This window comes from Neophocaena asiaeorientalis, unplaced genomic scaffold, assembly GCF_003031525.2.
Source record: "Neophocaena asiaeorientalis asiaeorientalis breed wild unplaced genomic scaffold, Neophocaena_asiaeorientalis_V1.1 scaffold116, whole genome shotgun sequence".
In the NCBI taxonomy this organism is placed as follows: domain Eukaryota; kingdom Metazoa; phylum Chordata; class Mammalia; order Artiodactyla; family Phocoenidae; genus Neophocaena; species Neophocaena asiaeorientalis.
This window is the reverse complement of record NW_020174561.1, coordinates 1,513,921-1,539,220: the sequence shown is the minus strand read 5'-3', so window position 1 is coordinate 1,539,220 and position 25,300 is coordinate 1,513,921.

Genomic DNA, 25,300 nt, shown 5'->3' with positions numbered 1-25,300 from the left:
AAATTTAACTCCCTTAAGTTCAAGGACCTCTGGACATAAAAGGTGGGATAGAGAACCTCTGGTACCTAATTTCTAGGGAACAGATGAGGTGTCTCTGTACACACTGAATCTCTCTAAAGGAGATGATGTACCTATTATAAAATTATATAAAGAATTTTTAAAATGGACTAGTCAGCAGTATGTGATATTTTTCTGGTGTGCATAGGAATGAGTAAAATGGCATTCTATATGCGATTATTTGTTATTGAGGGTCTTACTTTTTAAAATGTCTTAAGAAAGATCAGATCAAAAAAGAATCATTGATCAAGACCAAACTCAGGTGGCCTTGATTCTTTATCATTTTGTCATTTGCAAAATTACTAAATTCTGCTATAAATTTTTCACATAAATTTTTTTAAATTGCGGCATTTTAAAAAAAATTAGAATTTTTTGAATTTAAAGTATTAATTCTTTATCTGATTAATATAGCTACATTCTCATAAAATCCCCAGTGTGACACATTCCTTGGAAAACCACACTATCAAATTTTTTCTCATGTATATTTCATTCAGTCTTTTTCTATTTCAGTTTTCTAATACTTTTAGCAGATTTTATATAACGTATGCAACATACTTACTCAACTATATACCTGATTTTTCTTTGTGTAGTATGTATTCTCCATGTGTGTTCCCTTTAGTAATATTTCAATACTATTTTTTCTCCCAACACCATACATGCTTGTTACTAGAGAGCAAACAGAGCTCTCGAAGTTATAAGTTCAGTGAGGGCAGTCTGTATTGTATTGCCAATGGCTTTATTTTCTATTCAGAAATAAGGGAATATTCTACTTATCCTTAAAATAGTAATTTATATTTCTCAATATTAAACTAAACTATTCATTGTATTTAAATACCCATTTACCTTACTCAAAGACATATTATATGCAAAATCAATCAATTTCACTATTAAATTTTCTTTGAACAAACACTTAATGCCTAGCTTGTGTTAGGTATTGAGAAATTCAAAAATATATATTCCACAGGTAGTGATCTCAAATAGTTTGACAATATATACATTACCACTGTCAATCTAGATCAGCAGACCAGTATTTTTTAGATTAGGATAAATTATGTAGCTATGTGTGTATATATAGATATTTAAGTCTATTTATGTACATTTATATAGCATATGCATTCTCACAAAACATTCAACCAACTGAAAGCAGAGTACATAAATCTTTTCAAAATGTTGAAAGGTTTTTAATACTGCTTTTAAAAGTATGACTTAAACTACCCTAAAACTATGTGTGTATATACTCCAGTTCTGAACCAGTGGCAGTTATGAATAATTAAAAATTTTCAAAACATGCATTATTTGTCTCTAAAATGAGAACTTCATGAAGATAGCTCTTTAATTCTGTTTTTTATTATTGAAGAACACTTAGATTACAATGATCTATGGCTTACAAAATAGTTTACACTTATTTATCACACATTCTCTTTCAAAATCTACTATTGCTACATATACTCAGCTACATTCTTTTTGTTACTTGTTATGATTATATAATGATTGCTTTAATTTAAAAAATTGTGTTGATGGGGTTTTAAATTTACGGTGCAAAATAATTGTTCATATATCTGGGTAGTTACGTGATCCTAAATCTACCATACTCGTGCAACTTACACATGCATTACAAATATCTAAACAGAGTCCTTTGATTAGGTAAAGTGAATCAAGCAGAGTAGATTACACACCTAAGTAAAGGATGTGGATATTCAAGTTTTGATCCAGTAATTACCTTTGAGAGGTTCACCTTTTTTTGATATCTCACCTTGGCAGATTCTTCATCAGAAATGACTTTCACTAAGCTAGATTTGCTGATGTTTTGGAGAAGAATATCATTCGAATATAAATTTTTGTAAATATGTCTTTAACATATCTTAAAACCAGAAGCCAGAATAAAACAAGCAGAGTGTCTTCTGAGAGAAAACAAAAAAATAGATCAATCCTTGTCTAGGTCTGTAGTAATTATCTGTCCACAGAGCTCTTACTGTATCTTCCTTTAGGAGAAAAGTAAGTACAATTTAGACCAAACAATGACAAAAATTAGTGTTTTTTTGTTTTAACATCTTTATTGGGGTATACTTGCTTTACAGTGGTGTTAGTTTTTGCTTTATAACAAAGTGAATTAGTTATACATACACATATGTCCCCATATCTCTTCCCTCTTGCATCTCCTCCCCTTTGCATTGACTCTGTAGATGCTTTGGGTAGTATAGTCATTTTCACACCTATCCTTCTCAAACTCTTCCAAAATATAGCAGAGGGAGGAACACTCCCAAACTCATTCTGTGAGGCCACCATCACCCTGATACCAAAACCAGACAAAGATGTCACAAAGAAAGAAAACTACAGGCCAATATCACTGATGAACATAGATACAAAAATCTTCAACAAAATACTGGCAAACAGAATCCAACAACACATTTAAAGGATCATACACCATGATCAAGTGGGGTTTATTCCAGGAATGCAAGGATTCTTCAATATACACAAGTCAGTCAATACGATACACCATATTAACAAATTGAAGGAGAAAAACCATATGATCATCTCGATAGATGTAGAGAAAGCTTTTGACAAAATTCAACACTCATTTATAATAAAAACCCTCCAGAGAGTAGGCATAGAGGGAACTTACCTCAACATAATAAAGGCCATATATGACAAACCCACAGCCAACATCATCCTCAATGGTGAAAAACTGAAAGCATTTCCACTAAGATCAGGAACAAGACAGGGTTGCCCACTCTCACCACTATTATTCACCATAGTTTTGGAAGTTTTAGCCACAGCAATCAGAGAAGAAATAGCAATAAAAGGACTCCAAATCGGAAAAGAAGGAGTAAAGCTGTCACTGTTTGAGATGACATGGTACTATACATAGAGAATCCTAAAGATGCTACCAGAAAACTACTAGAGCTGATCAATGAATTTGGTAAAGTAGCAGGATACAAAATTAATGCACAGATAGACTCTTAGCACAGTTAAGTGGAGCTACAAACTAATGAAAAAAAAAAAAGTCAGTTTAATGATCTAAGTACTGCTTGTTTCAACCACTGAATTAAGTTGAATTTAAAAGCATTCCACTTTTTGAGGTAGGGGTTCTGGCTAAGGTGTGACCTGTGTACAACCTATATGTCCTAAATATCCTCAGGTTTTGACCTTAGAGTTGAACCAAAACTAAAATACCGGAGTTTCACAGACTAGTTGCATTTGCTAACCTCTCTTTTTAGGTAATAGAAGCGGAAAGCTTATCTTGAAACCAGCAAAGCTATAGCTGGTTTTAGCCCTAAGTGCCTTATATGAATTTAACCCTTGACACGTAATAGATCTTGGCTTATTTTGTTGGATTTTTAAAAGGGAGAGAATTCCTAACGTCAGTAATGAGACTGCCAATCTCCATTTTCTGTAGCTGAACAGTAAGGGACTTTTGCCTTTTAAGAGGTGAATCATTCTGTCTTTATTAACCCTGATGTGTTGCATTGTTAGAACTTACACATCAGCACCCATGGGAAAAAAAAAGCAGATTATCATATTACATGACAGATTTCGAGCACATCATCAGAGAAAACAAATAGCAGCATTTTGTTCTGAATGGGTTAGGTAGAGGGATGATTTTGGTGTTGATCTCACTTTTATGAGTTCAAAGGAATCCTCCAGTAAGGCTTATGGGAAAGGTGATAAGACAGGCCATGCTCAATATGAAACTTGCACACATCTTGCACCCTACAATCTAATTCAAATTAGTCTGTTCATGTTATTTCATTATCTCATTCTAATTTCAGTGACACAGATGTTACCTTATAGTACCATGCATGAATCTTTTTTGGGGGGAGGTGGGAGTAGTTCTCATATAAAGTGAGCTTTCCTGTTTGTTCTCCATTCTCACAATAAAGGAATTTGGATTTGTCTCTAACAGAATTATACATAGATTCCTAAAACTGCTGCCCACAGAATATATTCCACCTGGCAGTTTAAATAATATTAAGAGACCAGGGTATGAACTCTTTTTACTTTTGCCACTATCTGATTGAATGTCTATATGATTTTTGTTGGCCTTGCTTTATACTCCTGCTGTTGTGTGAATGTTTGTATCTTCCCCAAACTGATAGGCTAAAAATCCTAACTCTGAAGATGATAATATTAGGATATGGGGCTTTGGCGAGATGCTAAGTCATGTGTGTGGAACCTCATGAATGGGTGTCTTATAAAAGAGGCTCCAGAGAGTTCTCTAGTTCCTTGGGCCTCTTGAGGATACAGTGAGAAGTCTGAGACCTGAAAGAGGGCCCTCAGTCAGCCATGCTGGCACCCCTGATCTCAGATTTCCATCCTTTAAACTCTGAGCAGTAAGTTTCTGTTGTTTATAAACTGCCTAGTCGATGGTATTTTGTTATAGCAGCCCAAAGGGACTAGGGTAACCCATTTATGGAATTGCAGCTAGTCAACCTGACATCCTGTCATATTCATGAGATGTGTAGAGTAGAATGTGCTAGGGCACTGAGTGCGTGCTGAATTCCATGTCTAATAAAAATAAATTCCGTCAATTCTGTCTCTATTAAAAAGCGTAAGTAACAGTCTCTGCCATGCCTCTCTTAACTTTATGGAGAAGGAATTCCTTTTGAATCTGGGGGTAAATTAATTTTTGTTTCGGAGTAAAACTAGGTTTAAGGACAGAATCTAAGAGGTTTTGAGAGTGAGTATAATCCTGTCCAGCTTCTACTTTGATATGTAGATTTGGGTAACCAACCTCAAAGGAAAGACTGAAAACATATGGTTGTATTTAATTATGCTTTACAACTACATGACATTTCCTGTTTATTTTACGTACTGTTTAATTCCTGATAAACACTCTGTGAATCTCAGAGAGAATGGCTGTTTGGTCACAGGCTGATTAATCAGTGACTGGATAGGACCCTGACTAGAGAAAAGTCGTGGACTTCCTCAGGAGCTCTTCTGCTATTCAACCATGTTTCTCTTGCATTTAGGAGTGGATATAATCCCCTGTGACTTTGCTCAAAGAAACCAGACCTGTTTCTAGTAATCAGGTAACAACCAGGTCCCCTCTGCTAGACATAAAACTATTTCCATTGCACAATGTGTTTTCAGAATATTTGACTCTCTAAAATCACTAAATTCACATAAACTTAACATTCCAAGTGTGCCATTTCCATGTATGTATTCATTCATCTATTTTGGGGGCTTTAACATATAATGGCATATGATCAGAAAAAGTAATCCTAAGACTTGAATGATTTTAGTTATAAGCCCATGACCCATTTTATCCTCTTCAATTGACATACAGAATATATCCTTTTACTTTACCATATAAAATGTTAAATAGTCCAAATATAAAATGATATAGAACTTTTTAAGTTTTAAAAATATTTTTATAGGGCTTCCCTGATGGCGCGGTGGTAGAGAGTCCACCTGCCGATGCAGGGGTCACGGGTTCGTGCCCCGGTCCGGGAAGATCCCACATGCCGTGGAACGGCTGGGCCCGTGAGCCATGGCCACTGAGCGTGTGTGTCCGGAGCCTGTGCTCCACAACGGGAGAGGCCACAACAGTGAGAGGCCCGCGTACCACACACACACAAAAAAAAAAATTATAAATTTTTTACTGTAAAGTGATCCAATTTGGGGGGTTTCTTCTTTTACTGCTGAATGGATTGAAATAATCATTCATGTTTTTTTTTCCAACTGTTTCAGAGTTAGCATATATGGAGTTTGAGATAAAGTGAATCTATTGTTTAATTATTTTAGCATACATTTTTCAGTGGTAAACAAGATATTTATAGCTTTCTTTCCACCCCAAAAAGATTTTGGGGTTAAGGAAAAGAGCTCTGCCCCTGAAACAGTTTTATCAGTGTTAGCTATGTTGTAACAGTGTCTTGGAATTGAAAGAAAGGTATTGCCCCTTCAGGTATTGAATCTTTTTCAATCTCTCTCTTTCTTTCCATGGAGTGTTGGTCTAGGTTACTGTGACAATGCCCAAAGGTAGGAAAAGGAAAAAAAAAAAAAAGGTATCATCAGTAACATCCTGTAGATTACAGCATAATCTCAAACAGGAAAGGACTGTATAGAGAAAATTGGCTCTACTTCAAGAGGGCCTCTTAGTTAGAAGCACAGTAATAGATCCATTATCATTAGAAAACAGAGGACCAGGCTGTCTGTACAATGTTACTTAAGAATTTAGACACCTTCCTGTTCTCAAATAACTTTAAGAATAGGTTTGTCAGCCCAGTTCATCTTTGGGATAGGGCAATGAATTCCACCATCCAAATTTCAGTAGTTTCCTGGGAAAGCTAATGGATTCATTCCTCTCTCTCTATATATGTTTAACTTGCTTCGTTATAAGATATTTCAACTTATAGAAAATTATAGATTTTAATACTTATGTATACCTGAACAAATATTAATATTCAGCAACTAATTACTGGTACGTGCTATGTACCAGGCAGTTTGTTAGCAGCTGCACTTTTAGGGTTTAAAGAGCAACAGAACACAGTCTTTGCCTTTAAAGGCCTTTTATTCTTACAGTAGAAATGTGTACATTGAAGGTAGCAAATGCTATGGGATAAATACGCACACAGTAGCCTAGGAAAATGAAAATATACAATAATGTGAGAAAAGGATGAAGACTTTAGGTCCAGATCCACTGAGAAAATTGTTTAACGCTAGTGAGTGGAAGAGGGTTTAGTAGAGGTTACAAGAGAGGGGGTGACTCAATCTGCACTTGACAGTTTTGCCCTCACACATGTCAGGTGTCATCTTAGCGCTGGGGGAAATGCAAGGAAATATAAGTGCTAGCAGATAACAAATAAATGGGATGGGGAAGTTCTCAAAGTGAAGGAGAAGGTGCTATTTATATAGGGTAGTCAGGTAAAACCTCTTTGAAAAACCTCTTTGAAAAAATTACATATGAGAGGGAACCAAACGGAAGGGAAAGAGCTCTATGAATAGGTATCTGGGGTGGGGTGGGGGGACTGTTGAATCTTCCAGGCAGAGAAAAAAGCAGTTTATCCATTTATTATTTATCCATTCGATAAATAATAGAGGACTTCACTTCTCTGAATGAATTCTAAGACTTGAAAATCACTGTACCATATGGAGGCCTGTATCTTAACCGTAGTCTGATTTAGGTTGTGTTGCCAATTAATTGCTGTAAGTGGAAATGACACTGGAAACTCCATTGAGAAACAGATGGTGCTGTTTTCTTTCCTTTTTCTTTTCTACCTTTGGACATTGTCACAGTACCCTAGTCCAACACTTTTCTCTCCAACAAACTGATCAAAACAGATTCAGCATTTAAAGAGGCAACGTCTTTTTTTTTTTTTTTTCCAGTTCCAAGGAACTGTAACAATATAGATAACATTGATAACATTTCTTTTTGGGCAGCAGGACTTATTTTCTTAACTCAGAACTCTTCTCTAGGAGGGAAGGAGGAAGCTATAACTCTCTTGTTTACTGCAGGGAAAAAAAAAGCTAAAAGAATGAAATAGATAACAAAAGATTTGTTTTACTATAAGCTTCAAAGAAAGGGTTTCTTTAATTTCACTGGACTTGCTGGATATTAGATGTCTGCAACTTGCCCAGAGAAAGGAAAGATAGCAATGGAGATTATTAGCAAAGTGTAATGCTACTATTTTCTAGTAACACAGGGAGGAGATTTTAGGACAAATACAAAATAAAAATACGAAACTTAATTCTCCCTGTTGAAAATAAGAGAAAAGGCTTATTCCCCTCACTTTTCTTAAAGCATTTACTTTAGAAAACTTGTAATTTTAAGTTCTTTTTACCTCTTTGAAATGTATATAAATTTGTTAAAAAGAAAGATAGCCTCTTGCCAACTTTAAAGACCAAGGAATGTCTTTCTCAAGGATTTGGGAGCTATCTCTGGTATGTAATCTTCAAGGAAGAATAGCTTCCCAGTTTCTGTGGAAGGCTATGATCACAAGCACCTCCTCCAAGTTGCAAAACTACCTCTTGCTGTAAAGATATGAGAAGTTTATTTTTCCTTTGATAAAGCCAATTAGCAAATGGAGATGACCACCCCAGTTACCAAGTGAATTTAGAATGAACTGTATATGACAGTTGGTGCAGTCCAGTACTCTTACCTGAGTTCCAGTTATTGTTTATCTTGAGGACATGTGTGTAGTGGGTTGTATCTGCTTGTCTCATAAAAGGGTAGAGATTTCTTTCTGTCTTTGCAATGTTTTAGCATATCACCTGTGATACACAACACATTCTGGTTTAATGTTTATTCAGTAACGACACTGTTTTCTTTCTCTTCTACCTTTGTGAGAAGTTTTCTGGGTTAGATTTTTTAACTTATATTTTCCCATTGCACGTGATGTATTTATTTAGCATGCCTCCTCTTGCTAGACTCTGAGCTCCGTGAGGGCAGGACTTTGTTTTATTCTGTGTCTCCAGTATCTAGAATTCTGCCTAGCATGTAGAGATACTAAGTAATTATTGTGAATAAATAAATATATGAATCGATCAATCAATGAACTAAACTTTATCACCGAAAATTCACCAAAAATTTCTTCCATAAAATGTCATTCCAACTTCTGGTGGCTTCAAAGCCCTAATTCCATATTGTAAACGAGTGTCTAAGGCATATAAAGACCCAGACGTCTTTAATCTGAACATGCCCAGTTATGGGACATCCAAATACTCAAACATTATTAAATCTCATTCAGGATAATAAAGATGTAAGTGTAAAACAGAAACTCCCTTAGTCCCCTTACCTGACCCATGCCCTTTTCATGGTGTAAGGGAACAGGTCATTAAACCTTGATATCACAACTTACGTTCTGATATCAAAATTGCAATACATATGGAGATTTAGTCAGTGTTCTTTTGCAAGTTATAAAAGACGTTTTCTGTGGCTTATACAGATCATTAGGAACCTCAAATAGGGGTCTTCTCTTCTTAGAAGAGTAAAGTAAATATTGTTTCCTTGAGCAAGAAGACAGTCCAAGACTTTCACATAGCTATGTTCAGGAGAACTGGAGACCTGAAATATACTGAGATCCCAGTTTGTCTGAAGGAGAAAGAATTTGTAACAGCTGCTATCCACAGGTTTCTGTACCCAGTGATATTGATCTAATAGAGAGGAAAGTTGCAGAACTTCAATTAGACATAATAGATACATTTTAGAGGATATTATAGTGAGCAACCCAGCCACTGGGAAGATAATATATGTGAATCCTTAATATTTTACCCTGCAGAATGATTTTTGCATATTTTATTCCAGGGAAACAGTAGTTAGATGCTCTAAAAATAAGCTCCCAACAGATTTCCCCATAAGCTCCATGGCTCTAAGAAGTATTTATTATTGTTTCTCTGGTGCAGATTAAGAAAGTAGGGAAAAAGAAGGAAAATGTGATCATTTTAATATATTGATGATAGCTTTAGTTTCAGGATATCATTCTGAAAATGGAAATATGTAAAGCTTTCAATGAGCCTTCAGGCAGTTCAGCAGCTCTTTTCTCCTGCTGCTTCAAAAACTGTTTATACCACAAATACTGTAGGACTTTCTGACATCCCCCTTCCAGGAATCCACATTCAAATTTGATTATACCTCGGATGCCTCAGACCTAAATTTCACTTGGGCAAACATTCGAAAAACCTCATTGAAGCCAAGCAATATCATTTGCATAGTTATGTCTGCACAGGCAGAGTACCTCCCAATTCCAGAAATAAAAGGAAGAATTATGATAAAGGACTCCAAATATTACAAAAAGTTCACTCTGCTATTTTTGTTATGAATTATGATGCCAACATATTACATATAATTCCATGTTGTAATGAAATGGACATCTTTGCAAAAGTTAAAAGAATTATCAGCTTAAGTATAAGAAAGAAAAGTGATCCTACTGGAATTGTCTTATATGCTGAAATGCTCAAATTTCTCAGATCTTTATGATGATGGCACTTTTTGCAGCTAGAGTGTAATTTCATTTAGCATGGAATTTTTCTCGCATAATGTGTACAACAGAGGGAGTTTTGGTTAACAATCTACAGACCTACAGGAAGGCTTTAGAAGAAATGGATGCATTTGCTGGGGGAAAAAAATCTGTTAATACTGACTGCCAGCGAGAGAGTAATTTTGCTGCTAGTGTAAAGAACTTTATCATCACAAATAAACAGACATGTGCCTTTAGCATCAAAATTCACTATCTTTCATTTTGTGCTGTTCATGGTGTTATTGACTGAAATGTGTCCCCCCCTTCCCCAATTAATATTTTGAAGCTCTAACCCACAATAAGACTGTATTTGGAGATGAGGCCTTTAAAGAGGCAGTTAAGGTTAAATGAGGTCAGAAGGGTGGGGCCCTAATCCAGGAGGCCTGGTGGCCTTATAAGGAGAGATACCAGGAGTGCAGGCACACAGAGGAAAGGCCATGTGGAGACACAACAAGAAGGCAGCTATCTGCAAGCCAGGAAGAGAGGTCTCATCAGAAACCAACTCTGTTGGCAGCTTGATCTTGGACATCCAGCCTTGAGAACTGTGGAAAAGTAAATTTGTGTTGTGTAAGCCTGTGGAATTCTGTTATGACAGCCCAAGTGGACTAATACTCATACTAATTCCAATTTTTTAAATATGGAATTCCAGGGATAGAAAAGGTAACTCAACTAAGGCTACCCTAAATTATGTTTGGGACATATCCAAACCAGGCTCTAATTATAGTAACAGACAGTGCTGCACTGAGTAAAATGGTTGAATATTACGGGTAAGTCTTTCTTGTTGAACGTAGGACATTTAATCCAGTAATTGTCAACTGCAATAATGGACTGAATGATTGCAGATACACTTTATTTTCAATATAAAATTATGTTTATGGATTAATGTGTCATTATGGGCTTTGATTTAATGAGTCCGTGTCACAGACAAACTTTTGGAAACAGACTTAACAGTTTTTCATACTCTAACTTTATAGCTGGCCAGTTTTGACAGGGCAGGTCATAGGAATGGCCATTTTGGTCATAGGAATCTCCTTGGGGGCTGCAGCTCAAAACACTGTATACTGATTGCAAGGTAAATAATACAGTGTCTTGAGGGGTCTTTCCTCATCTGATTCTTTCAGTTCACTTATTTAGTATTTCTCTCCTGCAAGTTTCCATTAACTTCCTATTGTTCCTCCCCAGCCAATTCACTCTCCCCAAAATTTAGCAGCTACCCTGTCCAATCACCTTCTACCTCTGTACTGAATTGACTCTTTTACTCTTTTAGATAAACTGCTCCTTTCCTTTCTATGGTGTTTTTCTCTCAATTGGTTCTACTTTTAAATAATCTCATGTTCCCAATATATCACTTCCCTCATAGTCTTACTGGAACTTACAGTGAATTTCAACTTCTATTTAGTTTCTCTTCTTTTGTGTTTAAATTTATTCATTATACAGATTTTATTCACCCTTTGTACTTTTGTTTTATCCTCTCTACTTAATATATGCTGTGTTTATCAAAGAAAGTCGTGTGTTCTTTTAAGTATTCTCAAGAACATTACTCTCTATTAGCTTGAAATTAGAAGGGTTTTTTTTGGTAATTGCTAATTTTGTGATTAAAATCGTTCCAAATCACACCCACCATTTATTAATTTATTGTTCATGTCAATAGATAGGTAATAGCAAGTGTCACAGATGCGGACTCAGAGGCCACTCTGGGGCAAATGCAACCCAAAGGCAGGACCTCCAGGACCTCCACAGGCCTAGGGGGCAGATAAAGCCATAGAGAATTATATTCAGGCCTTGAAACCTGTTGGAAATTGTCCTGCTTGTTTGTGAACTGGCTTTAGATCAGGAACCCCTTTATTCCCTCCCAGATCCTTCAGAGGGAGCATGGCCTTGCCGGCACGTCCGTTTCAGACTTCTAGGAGGCCTCCGGAAACATGACAGAATAAGCTCCTGTTGTTTTAAGCCATCCAGTTTGTGGTAATTTGTTGTGAAATCCCTAGGAGACTAGAGCTTACTGGAACAGTTAACAACTAGATATTTATTTAATCATAGTATTTGTAATTTAAACTTCCTCTAATGCTAATACAGCTTATAAGTGAAGGTGCATGTGGACTTCAGACCCTGACTTGTTTAGTATATCAGGTTCTAAATGAAGTGAGTTATCCCTAAAAGTCGTAACCTGTTTCAAAGTAAAGTAATAAATGGCAGCATTTATCTTGAGAAAGGTATCATAATTGTTAATTATATTGTTAAAAAGTATTAGTACCCGCTGTTATGAATTTAGCATGTCTTGCTGGTCACTACAGTTTTTTCCTCCTCATGTCTCTCCTCCTCATCCCCGTCTTCCTCCCTTTTCTACTTCTTTAATTCTTCCCAATTTGATACCTCTCCTATAACAGTAAGTTGTCAAAAATTTCCTTGAAAGTAATTGAAATGTATTTAAAGTCTCTTTAATGTATGAGATTGAAAAAATATGAAGTCTAGTTCTGGACCAAAGAGAAACTTGATTTCAGTGGGTTAGTGCTTACAATTCTGTATTATTCTTAAAAATACATATATTTGGGGGCAAGTTTATAAGATGTGCATATAGAGGAGAGAGTTTCCAACCTCAGGAATTTTAACAGCCCATTGGTAAAAAATAATTATAGTAGTTTGAAATAAATTCATATGATTTACTTAGGAGATCCTAATAGCTTTAATGATGTGTTTACATAACATTTGAACAAAATATAATTTCAGTTCATCAGAACAATTGTCTTAATCTATAAGTTATAGACGTATTCACTATTTAAATGAAAGAAAACTCATCAATTAATTACTTACCATGCACTTTTTATTCTTATGAAAAATTCATAGGATAAAAGCTCCACTGCAAGTAATTAGAGCACATTATGTATAATCACTTGCCAAATTCCATGTTTTAAATCAATCATTTTTTGTGTTCATATGTTTGAAATAATTTCAGAAGTAAATAATCACAGAGCCCAACAAATGAGATAAAATGGTAAAACAAATACAGCAAAGTATATTAAGAAAGCAAGGGAATGAGCGAAATCTCTTCTGTGAGCAACCAGGCATCATGACACTAGCTGGAGGTGTTGGGAAAATAGCATTTTAACAAGCACACGATAGTTGAGGATCCTAGAAAATAATATACGTATTTTTAAAAGCAGTCTATATTCATTGCCTTTTTAAAAACAAAGTTTGAGAGATAGTTGTTCCTAATTAATTTCATTCCACCTTGACTATACCTTCACTTTTTTTTCCTGTGGTGTTGGCGTAAGCTGTTAGATACATTTATTTTCAATACGCATCTTTTGATATATGACTTTGTAGTATTTCTTTAGACATAACTAATGCATAACACTAAATAGATTATAAACTATAGTATAGTTGGTATCTGTGTTTCATTCCAGTTTACCTGGTATAGTCTATACATAGAGTTCAATAAACATTTATTTTGAACATAGATGCAAGGAGAACATCGATAAATCAGTCAGAGAACAGAGAGACATGCGAAATCACCCTTTGTGAGAATAATAACCGCTGGGAATTGGAATATCAGCTTTACACCTAAGCAGGTTTGGGCTGTAAAAAAGCGCTTTCTCATATATGAGACACTCAAGGATACTTCAGTCTCTCATTGAGAGAATATGTGTGGGAGAATCTGCCTTCCTGCAGAGGTCTCAAATGAAGAAATGTGTCCCTTTACCTGCTCATGGAAAGCAATAATAGAATCCTCTAAGAATTTGTAATCAATGGACTATTCTTGCTGATTTAGCTGGTTTATTTTCTTGAAAGAAAAAAATCCAGCCCCAAAAGTTAATGTGATTCAAGGTTGGTATTGTCCTTTGGTGCCTGGAAGATACAAATAAAAATTTGTTCTAGGTTTCTCATCCTTTATCCATTTCCCTCAGAATTCCCAGAGGTTTAATTTAGCCAAATAAGAGCCAGCGCTTAGGTCATCAGAAGCATACAGAGATGAGGCAGATCTTCTGTAATGACTTTACTACTGAGGAAAGTTCAAAACTATTAATCTTGCGTACCTTTTGTTAGATTGTTTTTTTCCTTTTCTTAAAGTACTACTGTACGTTTATCATAGTTTTGGCCTTAATTGTTCAATCTACCTTATATTCATGATATTTATGTAATAACAGAAGTCAAGAGAAAAAAAATAAATCATCAAAGACTTTAGTTAGTGGAACCTGTTTCTTTGTAATTAAGAACAAGATAAATATGCCATTGTTATTAATTCTGATCAACATAGTGACCATAAAATGTATTTTATACAGTGCAATAAAATTAAAAAATAAGAGTTAAAGGATTAGAAAAGAAATTGTACTACAATCATTTTTCGCAGGTGAAGTGCTCACATACAAGGAAAAGCACCATTTTTAGGTAGCTTAGCAATTTGGCTGGATATAGAATCAGTACACAGAAGTCAAAAGCCGATTTCATTTGCAGGACAGCATTAGTTAAAAATAATTGTTTAATATCATACACTATTTATAATAGCAACGTAAGTATAAGTCTATCGGTTATTTACTATTACAGAATAAATCAATTTTGCATAAAAGCAAAACAAATAAAATTTAAAGATGTAAAAAAGTTATATAGCATAATAAAGTGGGATTTGTTTGAAGTATGCAAGGCTGATTGAATTTCGAAAATCAATTAGTGTAATCCATATCAACAGAATAAAGAGGAAAAGTGACATAATCATTAAATTGATGGAGAAGAAGCATTTGACAAAATTTAACAGCCATTAATGGTACAAGCTCTCAGAAAACCAGGAATAGAAGAAACTGCCTTATTTGGATAAAAAATATCTGCAAAAAACCCTATAGCTTTTACCACGCTTAATGGTGAGATACTGGATTATTTCCCCCAAAGAACGAAAATAGGCAGGGATGTCCTCTGTCACTACTCCTACTCAGCATCATCCTAGAAGTCTTCGCTAGTGCAATAAGACAGTAAAGAGAAATAAAACTTTTTGCAGATGACATGTTTGCCTATGTACACATACTCCCCAAATACACACTTCTGGGTATAGTAAACATAGATGTGTACTTATTTATGTACATACTTATTTGATGTTGTCATTTCCAACATGTATGATCTTGGAGAGCTTAGAAGTAGTGACAATTTTTTTTTCAGTTTAAACATGCCATTCCTTCCCCTGATAATTTGAAATTTCAGAAATTATTTGGGGTTTCTGTTCTTAGCTTCTATTCTCCATGTTTTTCTAATTCTATAAACACTGTTGAGAGGAGTTATCTTTACATGTTGGCAAGCCAAGGGCTTTATCCAGCCCACAAAGATTTTATTAGTTATTCATTGTGAAACCCAACTATTAGGTCAGCTATTTCATTTTTGTTTTAAACCCTTTTATTCGTAGGAATAATCCCTAACATGTCTCAGTAGCCTGTCATGTGCCAAATACAGTATTTGCCTTATCTCTAATATGTATAACAATACTAAACCCTAGAGAAAAGATAATTCCCCATTTTACAGGTTCTCTCAATTTTCCGTTCATCAAAAAAAAAAAATTTCTGCACATACTGTGGGCTGAGCAGTGATCTTTGTACTTTGCTTCATCTGTAACTACAATGTATAAGAATAAAAACATTTGTTAGATTCTCATGATGGTGGATCACAACACAATGCCTACTTGAATAAATGAAAAAGACTCTATCACCTGTAGGTTTTAATAAGAGAAGACTCCCAGGCAGAGCCACACAAGGGGTTATACCTGGGAAAAGGGTGGTAAGCGCTGACTGGAACTGTAGGAAGTGGCTTATGTATGGCAAGTAAGGTAGGGTTAACTAGATTTGGAGGGCTTCTTGTGGATTGGGTATTTTGAATGATTCCACAGACCCAAAGAAGAGTGGGAGGTTCTTAGATGTTTGGCATTGAGGCCTCTGGAAGTTGGGTATGAGTGTTGTAACCCAGGATTTGTTAGAGCCTGATAAAATGATTGGGATGTGCATTTAGCAAACTTCTGTAAAGGGGAATTGAGAGTTTTTTAGATATGATCTCAAAACTGAGATAAGAGAGCACTTTTGAAATAATATATTACAGATGGTATATACAAGGAAACTATATTCTAGGTTAGTGAGACATACACGAAAAAGAGGGTCATGTAAAATGCTTCTTGTATTGATAATCATTTCTTTCCCCCACTGTTACTGTTTTATAATCTCTTGACTGTATTATTGAGTCTTATTTTCCCTGTTTCCTCTTATTCTGTCTCACAATCAATTACCAGTGGCAAAATCAGAAATTTCTTTCCAGTACACATATCTGATCACTTCAATTTCCTGCTCGCAACCATTTTTTCCATTGTTTAAGTCTAGTTCAAAAACCTAGCCAATAAATGTCTGAGAAGCTTTGATGGAATACAGATTCATATGATTAAACATGTCTGGAGTGAAGCATAGGAATCTGTATTTTATAAAACTTCTAGGCAGGTGTAAGAACACATGCCCCAAAGGATAATGTGTAAATTATTCAACTTGACATTGAAGGCCTTGCACATTCCACACCTTACCCGCATTTCTAGACCATTTCCTGTCAATTCTAGCCATGCTTGCTAGGTGTTAGGTAGACTAGATTTTCCACCATTCACTGAACACAATGCTTTCTTAATGAATTTTAGTCCTTTCTGCCATGGAAATATCTTTTTCTCTTGACTGAAAAGACATGGCTTATTAGTCTGAGTTCAGATGAAGACAAACATGCACATTGTGGCTAGTTTATAGAGAAATTTATTTCAGGTTATTAAATGGCTTACAGAATTATTTGAAAGCCTATATAAACCTAAAGGAACTTTCCAGAAGATTTCTCAAAGCTACACCTCAAAAGTGGCCACCAGGGAGCTGGTTCCCTCTTTTAAAATTAGGAAGTCATCTTCTGTAACGGAAAGCTTTTGGTCTCCTTTCTAGTCTCAAAATTATCAAGTACTTCAAGGAGGTTTTGTTTGTGTAGCAGTATCTATCAGTAGTTATCATATTAGAAATTAAAAAGGAAAACAAAATTAAGGCATGAGATTTCAGAAGCACTTATTACATTAGCCATCAAAGCAATAATGTTATCAAATGTGGTACAGCCTCTAGAGACATTCATGAGAGAATGAGAGTAAAAATGGCATGAATATCTCAGTATGAAAATAGCTTTGACCACATTTGACTCAGTGAAATGACTCCAGAACTCCCAGGGGTCTGGGAATCATTCTGAGAACCACTGTTTTAGGGCAGTAGTCTTTTACAGGGATTTGAACACTCCCTTCACTGTCTTAAGCTCAGACTATGAGATGTTCATATAAATGAGATGCATAGTCGTTAGTGTTTTGGGAACCAAGTTTGGGAATTAATGCTGAAGCTCTGAATTTAAGACTTTATTTTCAGGAGAAAATAAACTATTTATATGATTGTATTTCTATTCATATATAAGTTGGAATCATAGGAAATTTTGAACATTGAGCGTAAGAAGTATGGGCCAAACTAAATAGGATCTGCTTTAATTACATGAAAATGTGAAGGTATAATATAGATATACTTATAGTACACTTTACTTTTACCCAAATTGGATACACCATGGATCACATGTTGCATTTAAATCTATTTCTACCATGATAAAAATTTATGTATCATGTTTATTCCTAAGTAGAGGTTTGTCTTATTTCCACACCCATGTTATAAATAGATTCATGTTTGTTTTGGAGTTTGCAAAGCTAACAAAACCTCTAGTCAAATATGGGAGAAGTTCTGCCAACATGCCGTCCTGGAAATCATGGACAGTGAATTCTAATCCTGAGTTTTCCAGTGACTCATTCGGTGTCATTGAACACGTCATTTTACTTTTCTGTCTCAGTTCTGTCATCTGTGAAGTGGAGATAATATTGTTCAGTTGAGCACAGTGTTCTAGCCTATATCCTCTGGATGACTTCACAAAAGAAATTCTGCATGTGAATTTGAGTATATGCCAACAAAGTTAGAACAAGTTATCTACCTCAAAAGCATGCAAGAAAAAAACCAATGGAAATAATTTTGAAAATGCACCATATGCGTTTTAAAATTGGAGCAAATCTCATTCTAGGAAATCCATCTTCACATTTGTAAAAACTTGAGTTTTTTTTTCTCATTATAGGAGAAAGTCAAAAATCAAAGTACAATTTGTCTCTTTTCCTTTGGAAAGGTTTTGATTTCATCTCAGTCATTTATATTTCTGTTAACCAGCATTGGTGCTAGCTGATTCACTGAAAAACCTGTGTTCAAAGAAAGAGAAAATAGAGAAGAATGAATATTTTTTGCTCTTTGTTCAGTTATTAAGTAGCCAAGTTTTCAACTTCACAAAATTTCTATATTGCTAGCTTAAAAAACAAAGTTCCTGAATTCTCCAGAGGTAACAGTGTCCATTTTTCTTGGAAGTAGTAACCAAGACAGAGAAAAAAAGAATGTTTAAAAAATAAGAGAAGTTATGTACATGAGTCTATTTTTACAAAAATAAAAATAACTTCCACTTTACTTTTGGCCACCCCTGATATTTACATTATTGGTAATAATTGTCTCATTTGCTGCTAATCTCAGTATCATGAATAGTATCTTCCAGGTACAATTTAGTTAGAGGAAAGTACAGAGTAATGATTATGATCACAGGACCTGGAATCAAAAAGATTTGGGTATGAATTTGTTTTTTCCATTTATAAGCTATGTAGATTTTTTTTATTTCAAAAATGACTTATTGGAATGAATGTATAATTTTATACTGAACATTAAACAATGTGCTTGATTATAAATGGATAAACATTTATATTAGAGAATTAAAGGAAAATCTATTATGTGAGAAGCATTCTTGGAATAGCATGAACTCCGATTTATAAATGTTAAGAGTTGCATTATATTGTAGATACATAAATTCAATTCAACTATATTTTAAAGAAATTTGGAGGAAGACAGATAAATAATAGTGGTATTTACTTCAGGGGGTAGAACTGAGTATTTTAAATATTATTTGACTATTCTTCATTTTCTGAATGTTCTGTGCTTAGTATATCTAACTTCAACAACGTTTTCTGTTTATCATCTTGGCAAATTTTGTTACACTCTTGGGTTTAGTTTCCTTATTGTTACCAAACCAAACTTGCTTCTGCTTGCCTGCCACAGGAAAGCCAATTTACTGACACAGAGTTTTGGTGAAGGAAAGTGCAGCGATTATTGTAAGGCACCAGACAAGGAGTCTGGGGCAGCTAATGCTCAGAAGACCTGAACTCTTTGATGGGTTTCAGGAAAGCATTTTTAAAGGCAAGATGATAATACTACCTTATTAGACTCTTGTAGAAATAATGAAATATAAACACAGAATTGATGGAAAAATATGCCACTTCTCAAATCCATTGAAACACTATCTCCAGACCCTCTCCTATGCAACTTACTCCATTTCAGATTTTTATCTTTAATTCTTAAATATGAGAAGAGAATTCAGCAACTTTAAGACAAATCTAGATATTTTAGTGATAGTAGTCTGGGGCTGATGAGCACAGAGGATAACGGCTGTGGGTTCAATTCCCACAGTTGTCAGTTCCCATTGTTTCAGATGAGAAGTCATTATTCTTACCTTTCTTCCCATTCATAATGACATTTTCCTTATTATGGCTTTCCACATTTTGATTATAAGTGCCTTGGTATGGCTTGTATTTTCTCCTTGGGGTTCTTTGAGCTTCTTGACTATTTTATCATAAAGTGATTCTTTGCTGTATCTCCCAGGAATATGGATGTAAACTAAGATTCCTCTTTTTTAAAAATACATTGGCTCTCACCCCCACCTCATTTCTTCTCAGTTAAGACTATTTTATTTTGAAACCTTTTTTAATTCCTCCTGGCATGTAGGAGGTATTTGGGTACCATAACAGAGTACTACAAAGTTGTAAATTATTAGGGTAATACAAATGACCACTTAAAAAACACTCATAGTTACTACTTTTCATCTCCAAAATTAGGTTTTTTACAGTATGGCTGAATTTATGCTTAATAAAAATAGTATTTTAAATGATGGTCTACTAGCTTCCTTAAAGGCAATGAAGAGTTAAAATGAACCAGTGGGGTTTATCCTATGGAATACATTCATTTCTGAAAATTTATGATCAGGAGGGTGAAGATGAAGTTGGGGGCTCATTCTCTGTGGGGAATAAACATGGTCCCAGTTTGGGGTAGGAAGGGTGGGGTTGAGTGCAGGCCTAAGAAGAATGAAGGCAGCAGGAGGGTTGAGACTGTGAGCTTGTCTTCATCTCCCAAACTGTGTACCTTTGGGCGAATTATTTAACACCTTGAAATCTCAGTTATTTCTCGTATAAAATGGTACCTCAGAGTATTGTTACAGGAATTAAATGAGAACAGATTACTAGTGTTTTAGATAGTACACGATACGTGCAAAAATTTCAAGAAATTGTAGTTCTTACAGTTTTACTCACTCCCAGGATCAGAATCTCACAGGTCCCCTGAATAAAATGACAAAGTAGTGAGGTAATTTTCTCTGCTAGTAACGCTGAATTTTGAAGAAACGTATACTTTAATTTTAACTTTCAAATATGGCAGGTTATAATAAGAAACATCAGAAAACATTTAACTATGGATTAGCTGTCCAGTAGGTCTAATTAAGAAACTTAATCATTGGAGTTCTATGTTATTTTCACACTGCTGTTTAGACTAAACAGTAAAATTGTAAAGACATTTTGTATGGCTGTCAACTATATGCATTTCTCCTTTCTATGGGTGCTTGTATAATTTAAATGCTTTCACATATTCAGGCTATGATTACTTTTATTTGGATCATGGAACCAAATAAAAACAATTGAGAAAAATAGAGTAAGGAAAGCTTTGAATATGGTAAGTTTCAGGCATGTAAAGATTTTTCTTGTCACATGTGGCAAACAATTATTTTGAGGAAATAAATCATAATATATACAAAGTAAAATAAGACTTTTAAAGCAAAAAATGGTAACTTGAACACACATTCCAAAACTATTGTTTTTATTTGATGGTCCTGCTCTCTCTAGATTTTTTATGAAGATCTAATTTAGCTGAGCTTGACATTCATGATCTTGTTTAAAGAAGGACAACTTAACATTGTTCTGATGTGCTGACTTCAGCATGACTTACCATTGTCAGTGCAAAATGCTTCTCTCTGCTGTGCACCCAAACTTGTTTCAGTGCTTCTCTTTTTACTTTTCCCATCAGAAATTCTTTTCTCATGATGTGGACCAAAAAAAAAAAAAAAAAAAAAATTCCAAATGTATTCTAGAGCAGTGCTTTTCTCTTTTTTACTCTTTTTTTAACCGCACCCACAATAAGAGTATTTATTAAAATTCAGTAAGTAAAGATTATATATATATATATTTGCTCATGCGTAAGCGTATGCACATACCATCTACTTTATGTGTGAATGCAATCCAATCTATTTCTATTCTGTTCCATCTTGCTTTATTTCACTATTTCATTTAAAAGTAAGTGTTAGAGGATTCTGTCTGTGAAGGAAAATGGATGCCCCCTAAATCCAAGTCTTTTCACATGTAGTGCAAAAAGCAAACAGATTAACAAGTCGAACAAATAAAACCATGCATAATTCATGCTAGGAGAGCCAATATTTCTCTCTCTCTCTCTCTCTCTCCCCCTCCCCTTCTCCAGTTTACATGTAAGTAGAGAAATAAATATCCACAACTAAAAAAGCTAACTTGTGAGAGAGGGTTGTAGTACAAAATGTTTTTGGACAGAGATAAATATATCATCAGAAAGTAGGGACTTGTTGAAAAGAGGTTTCAGAAACCAAACCTGAAACCAAAAAAGAACCTTGGACTAGATGGTGAAGTTAGAAATTCATCACTTATGCGGCAAAAAGGAGAGAACTTCAGAGACATTCCTTAGATGGTTGGTGATGAATGTAAGGGAAGGAAGCAAGAGGAAAAATAAGTCTTCTAGAGAAAAAAGGGGAGGAGGAGGAGGAGGAGAAGAACCACAGAAGTAGAAGACACAGTGAATCTCCCCCACAAAATAAAGCTGCCGTTATAGAAACTGCACTTCTCTGTAGCAACAGAAGAGGGCGAACTTGAACTAAACAATGTAGTAAACAACCCGAACCTCTCATCCCTGATTGGTGATGTTGCTGATTCTGTACATTACGAGGCATTTTCCGATGGACAGAAATTTGTTTGCAAAACGCATAAACCACAACAAAAAGAAAACAAAGTGATAATTACAGGATTTTAGATAATGAGTAACTCTTCCAAAAACAACCAACCAACCAAAAAACCCCAAATCTAGAAGAAGACAAGGGAGCATATCAATCTATATTAAACATCTGTAAACAATCATTTGTACGTACATATTAAAAGAAACTGAGACTTCCCTGGTGGTGCAGGGGTTAAGAATCCGCCTGCCAATGCAGGGGACACGGGTTCAAGCCTTGGTCTGGGAAGACCCTTCATGCTGCAGAGCAACTAGGCCCGTGCGCCACAACTGCTGAGCCTGCACTCTGGAGGCTGCGAGCCACAACTACTGAGCCTGCATGCCACAACTACTGAAGCCTGCATGCCTAGAGCCCGTGCTCTGCAACAAGAGAAGCCACCACAATGAGAAGCCCATGCACCGCAACAAAAAATAACCCCCGCTCGCCACAACTTGCGCCCAGCAACAAAGACGCAATGCAGCCAAAATTAAAAAAAAAAAAAAAAACTGCTTCAAATAATACGTTCAAAAACTTAGATCAGAAATGGATAATAAAGTAAAATAGGAAGTAAGAGCTGGCAAACTCATCAAAGGTATACCAGTATCTTTCATGTTTGAAAAATACAAAATCATTTCACAAAATAAGACCAGATTACAGAGCACACACATAAATAGCCTAGATTCAATTGAAAACATAGGAAAGGTCATTTAGTAAAGGCAGGGAACAAAGAAGAAATAAAAAATACATAAGCAAAACGCCATTAGAGTGGGAGTGATAAATACAGAAGGTAGGTAAGGAAAGTACATAAATATACACTGAGTTCCTACAAAGGAAAAACAGAATAATGAAACAAAGTTAATATTGAAAACTATACTCCAAGAGACCATTTCCAAGAGAAATGAAAGACCTACATTTTCATATTGAAAAGACCTGCCGTATAATTTAGAAAATTGAGCTACGAAGCCATTTTGGAGATTTACCCAGATAAAATTAGTAGACTTTAAAGATAAAGCAATAATAAAATAGATAACTAATAAGAACCTGTATATATTAAAAAAAATCATTCAATATATTGAATTCATCAATATATAAAAACAACTATATGACAATGAAGTTTATTTTAGGAATGTCTGTTTTGTTTAACGTCAGAAAGTCAGAAAATTTTATTTACTAATTATGAAAAACATCTTTTCAGTAGATGAGGAGCAGTTTTTTTTGATAAAATTCAACACGTACTCATTTTTAAAAAAACACATAAACTAAACAATTTTTAAAAATAAACTGGTAACATGACAAAATTCTTTATCAGTTTGATAAAGTGCATCTAGAAAAAACTTACAGCCGATAACATAGTGATGAAATATTAAAACTTTCCCCTAGAATTTAGGAAAATGTCAAAGTTTTCTACTGTTATTTCTATTCAGTGTTGTATTGGAAATCCTAGCCAGTGGATTAAGGCAAGTTTAAAAGGATAAACATATAAAGATTAGGGGAAAAAATGAAAACTATCATTATACAGAGAAATTTCAGTACATTCAACAGATAAACTATTAAAAATCAAGAAATATAGTATGGTTGCTGGATAACTAGTTATAAAATGAAGTCTATGTTTCATATATGAGCAAAAAACAAAAACATCTCACTTATAATCACAAAATGCATACAATACCTAGATATATATGTGTACAGAATCTTCATTTTGTAAGCTTTTTTGCAGTATTATTGGCATAAAATAATTTTACATATCTAAAGTATGCAAGGTGATTCATTTTGACACATGTATATACCATGAAACCCTCACAAAAATAAAAAGCTCTTTCCCAATACATTTCAAAACATTTATAGGTAAAATGATGGTATCTGAAAAATTGCTTTGAAATACTTAGAAAAAATAGCATGGGGCTATAAATAGCAGTGGAATGTTGGTAAGTGCTGATACTCCGTATGGATACATGAGTATGCATTATATCATTTGCTCTATTCCTCTGTCTCATTGAACTTTTTTGTTTTTTAAAGGAAGGAAGGCAGAGGGAGGAGGTTGAAAATGATCAAATGATCAGTAAGGCATTCAAAACACTGAGTATACGTAATAAGTAAGATTTTAAGAGTAAATGCCTAGACAGAAATTGACAGTTTTCAAAACTTGTATTCCCTCAATTAGCTATTAAAACACTCACAAATTTCAACTTATAAATTTGAGAAAATAATTTTTTTAAAAATTCACCATCAAAACTCACCTGAGTCAGATATCCTTCTCCAGCATACCCAGATTCTGAAATTTCAGGCATCTTTGTAATAGAAAGACCCTCAAATAATCTGACTAGTCAGTGATACTCTTCTGGTTGCTATGGGCTTTCTTTTCTCAGCTTGACTTTTTTTTTTTTGGATTATATGTATTATGTTATTTTTCTGGCTATTTTCTGAATGCCATGAAAGAAAAACTGCCAAGTTGAAGCTAAAGATATAGTTCCTCTCTATTTTCTAGCTATACCCTCTGCCTCTTTCTGTGTTGTTTTGTGATAATTCTGTGTGTAAGAAGTATAAAGCTATGCAATATTTTTCCAATTGAAACAATTTTTTTCTCTGAGAAACTAAGCATATGTGCTAAAATATATATTTCTAGATTTTAGCTCTTGGAATATAAAAGTAATATCTACTGTAGCAGTTGTCTAAATAAGTATTTAAAATTGCCTCTAATAATCTTTTTGAAATACCATATACTTCTACAAAATATTAAATTTTGAATATATTAAAACAATTGAGTATTTAAATTATTCTAGTACTTGGTGACTATTTAATATATTTTTATTAACAAAATAATGAACTTGAGTTTACCTGGTCAAATGCTCAAATATAGAGAATTTGTTATATAATGCATTTATATAAAGAACAGAGAAAACTGATCTATGGGATAAAAATCAAAATAGTGATTACTTCTGGGTAGAGTAGGGAGCATAGTCTTGAAAGATTCGCAAAGAAACTTTGTATATTGTGATTGGTGTTTTGATTACACAGGTATATACATTTGTCAAAACTCATCAGAGTATATAATTAAGAACTCTGCATTTTACTGAATATAT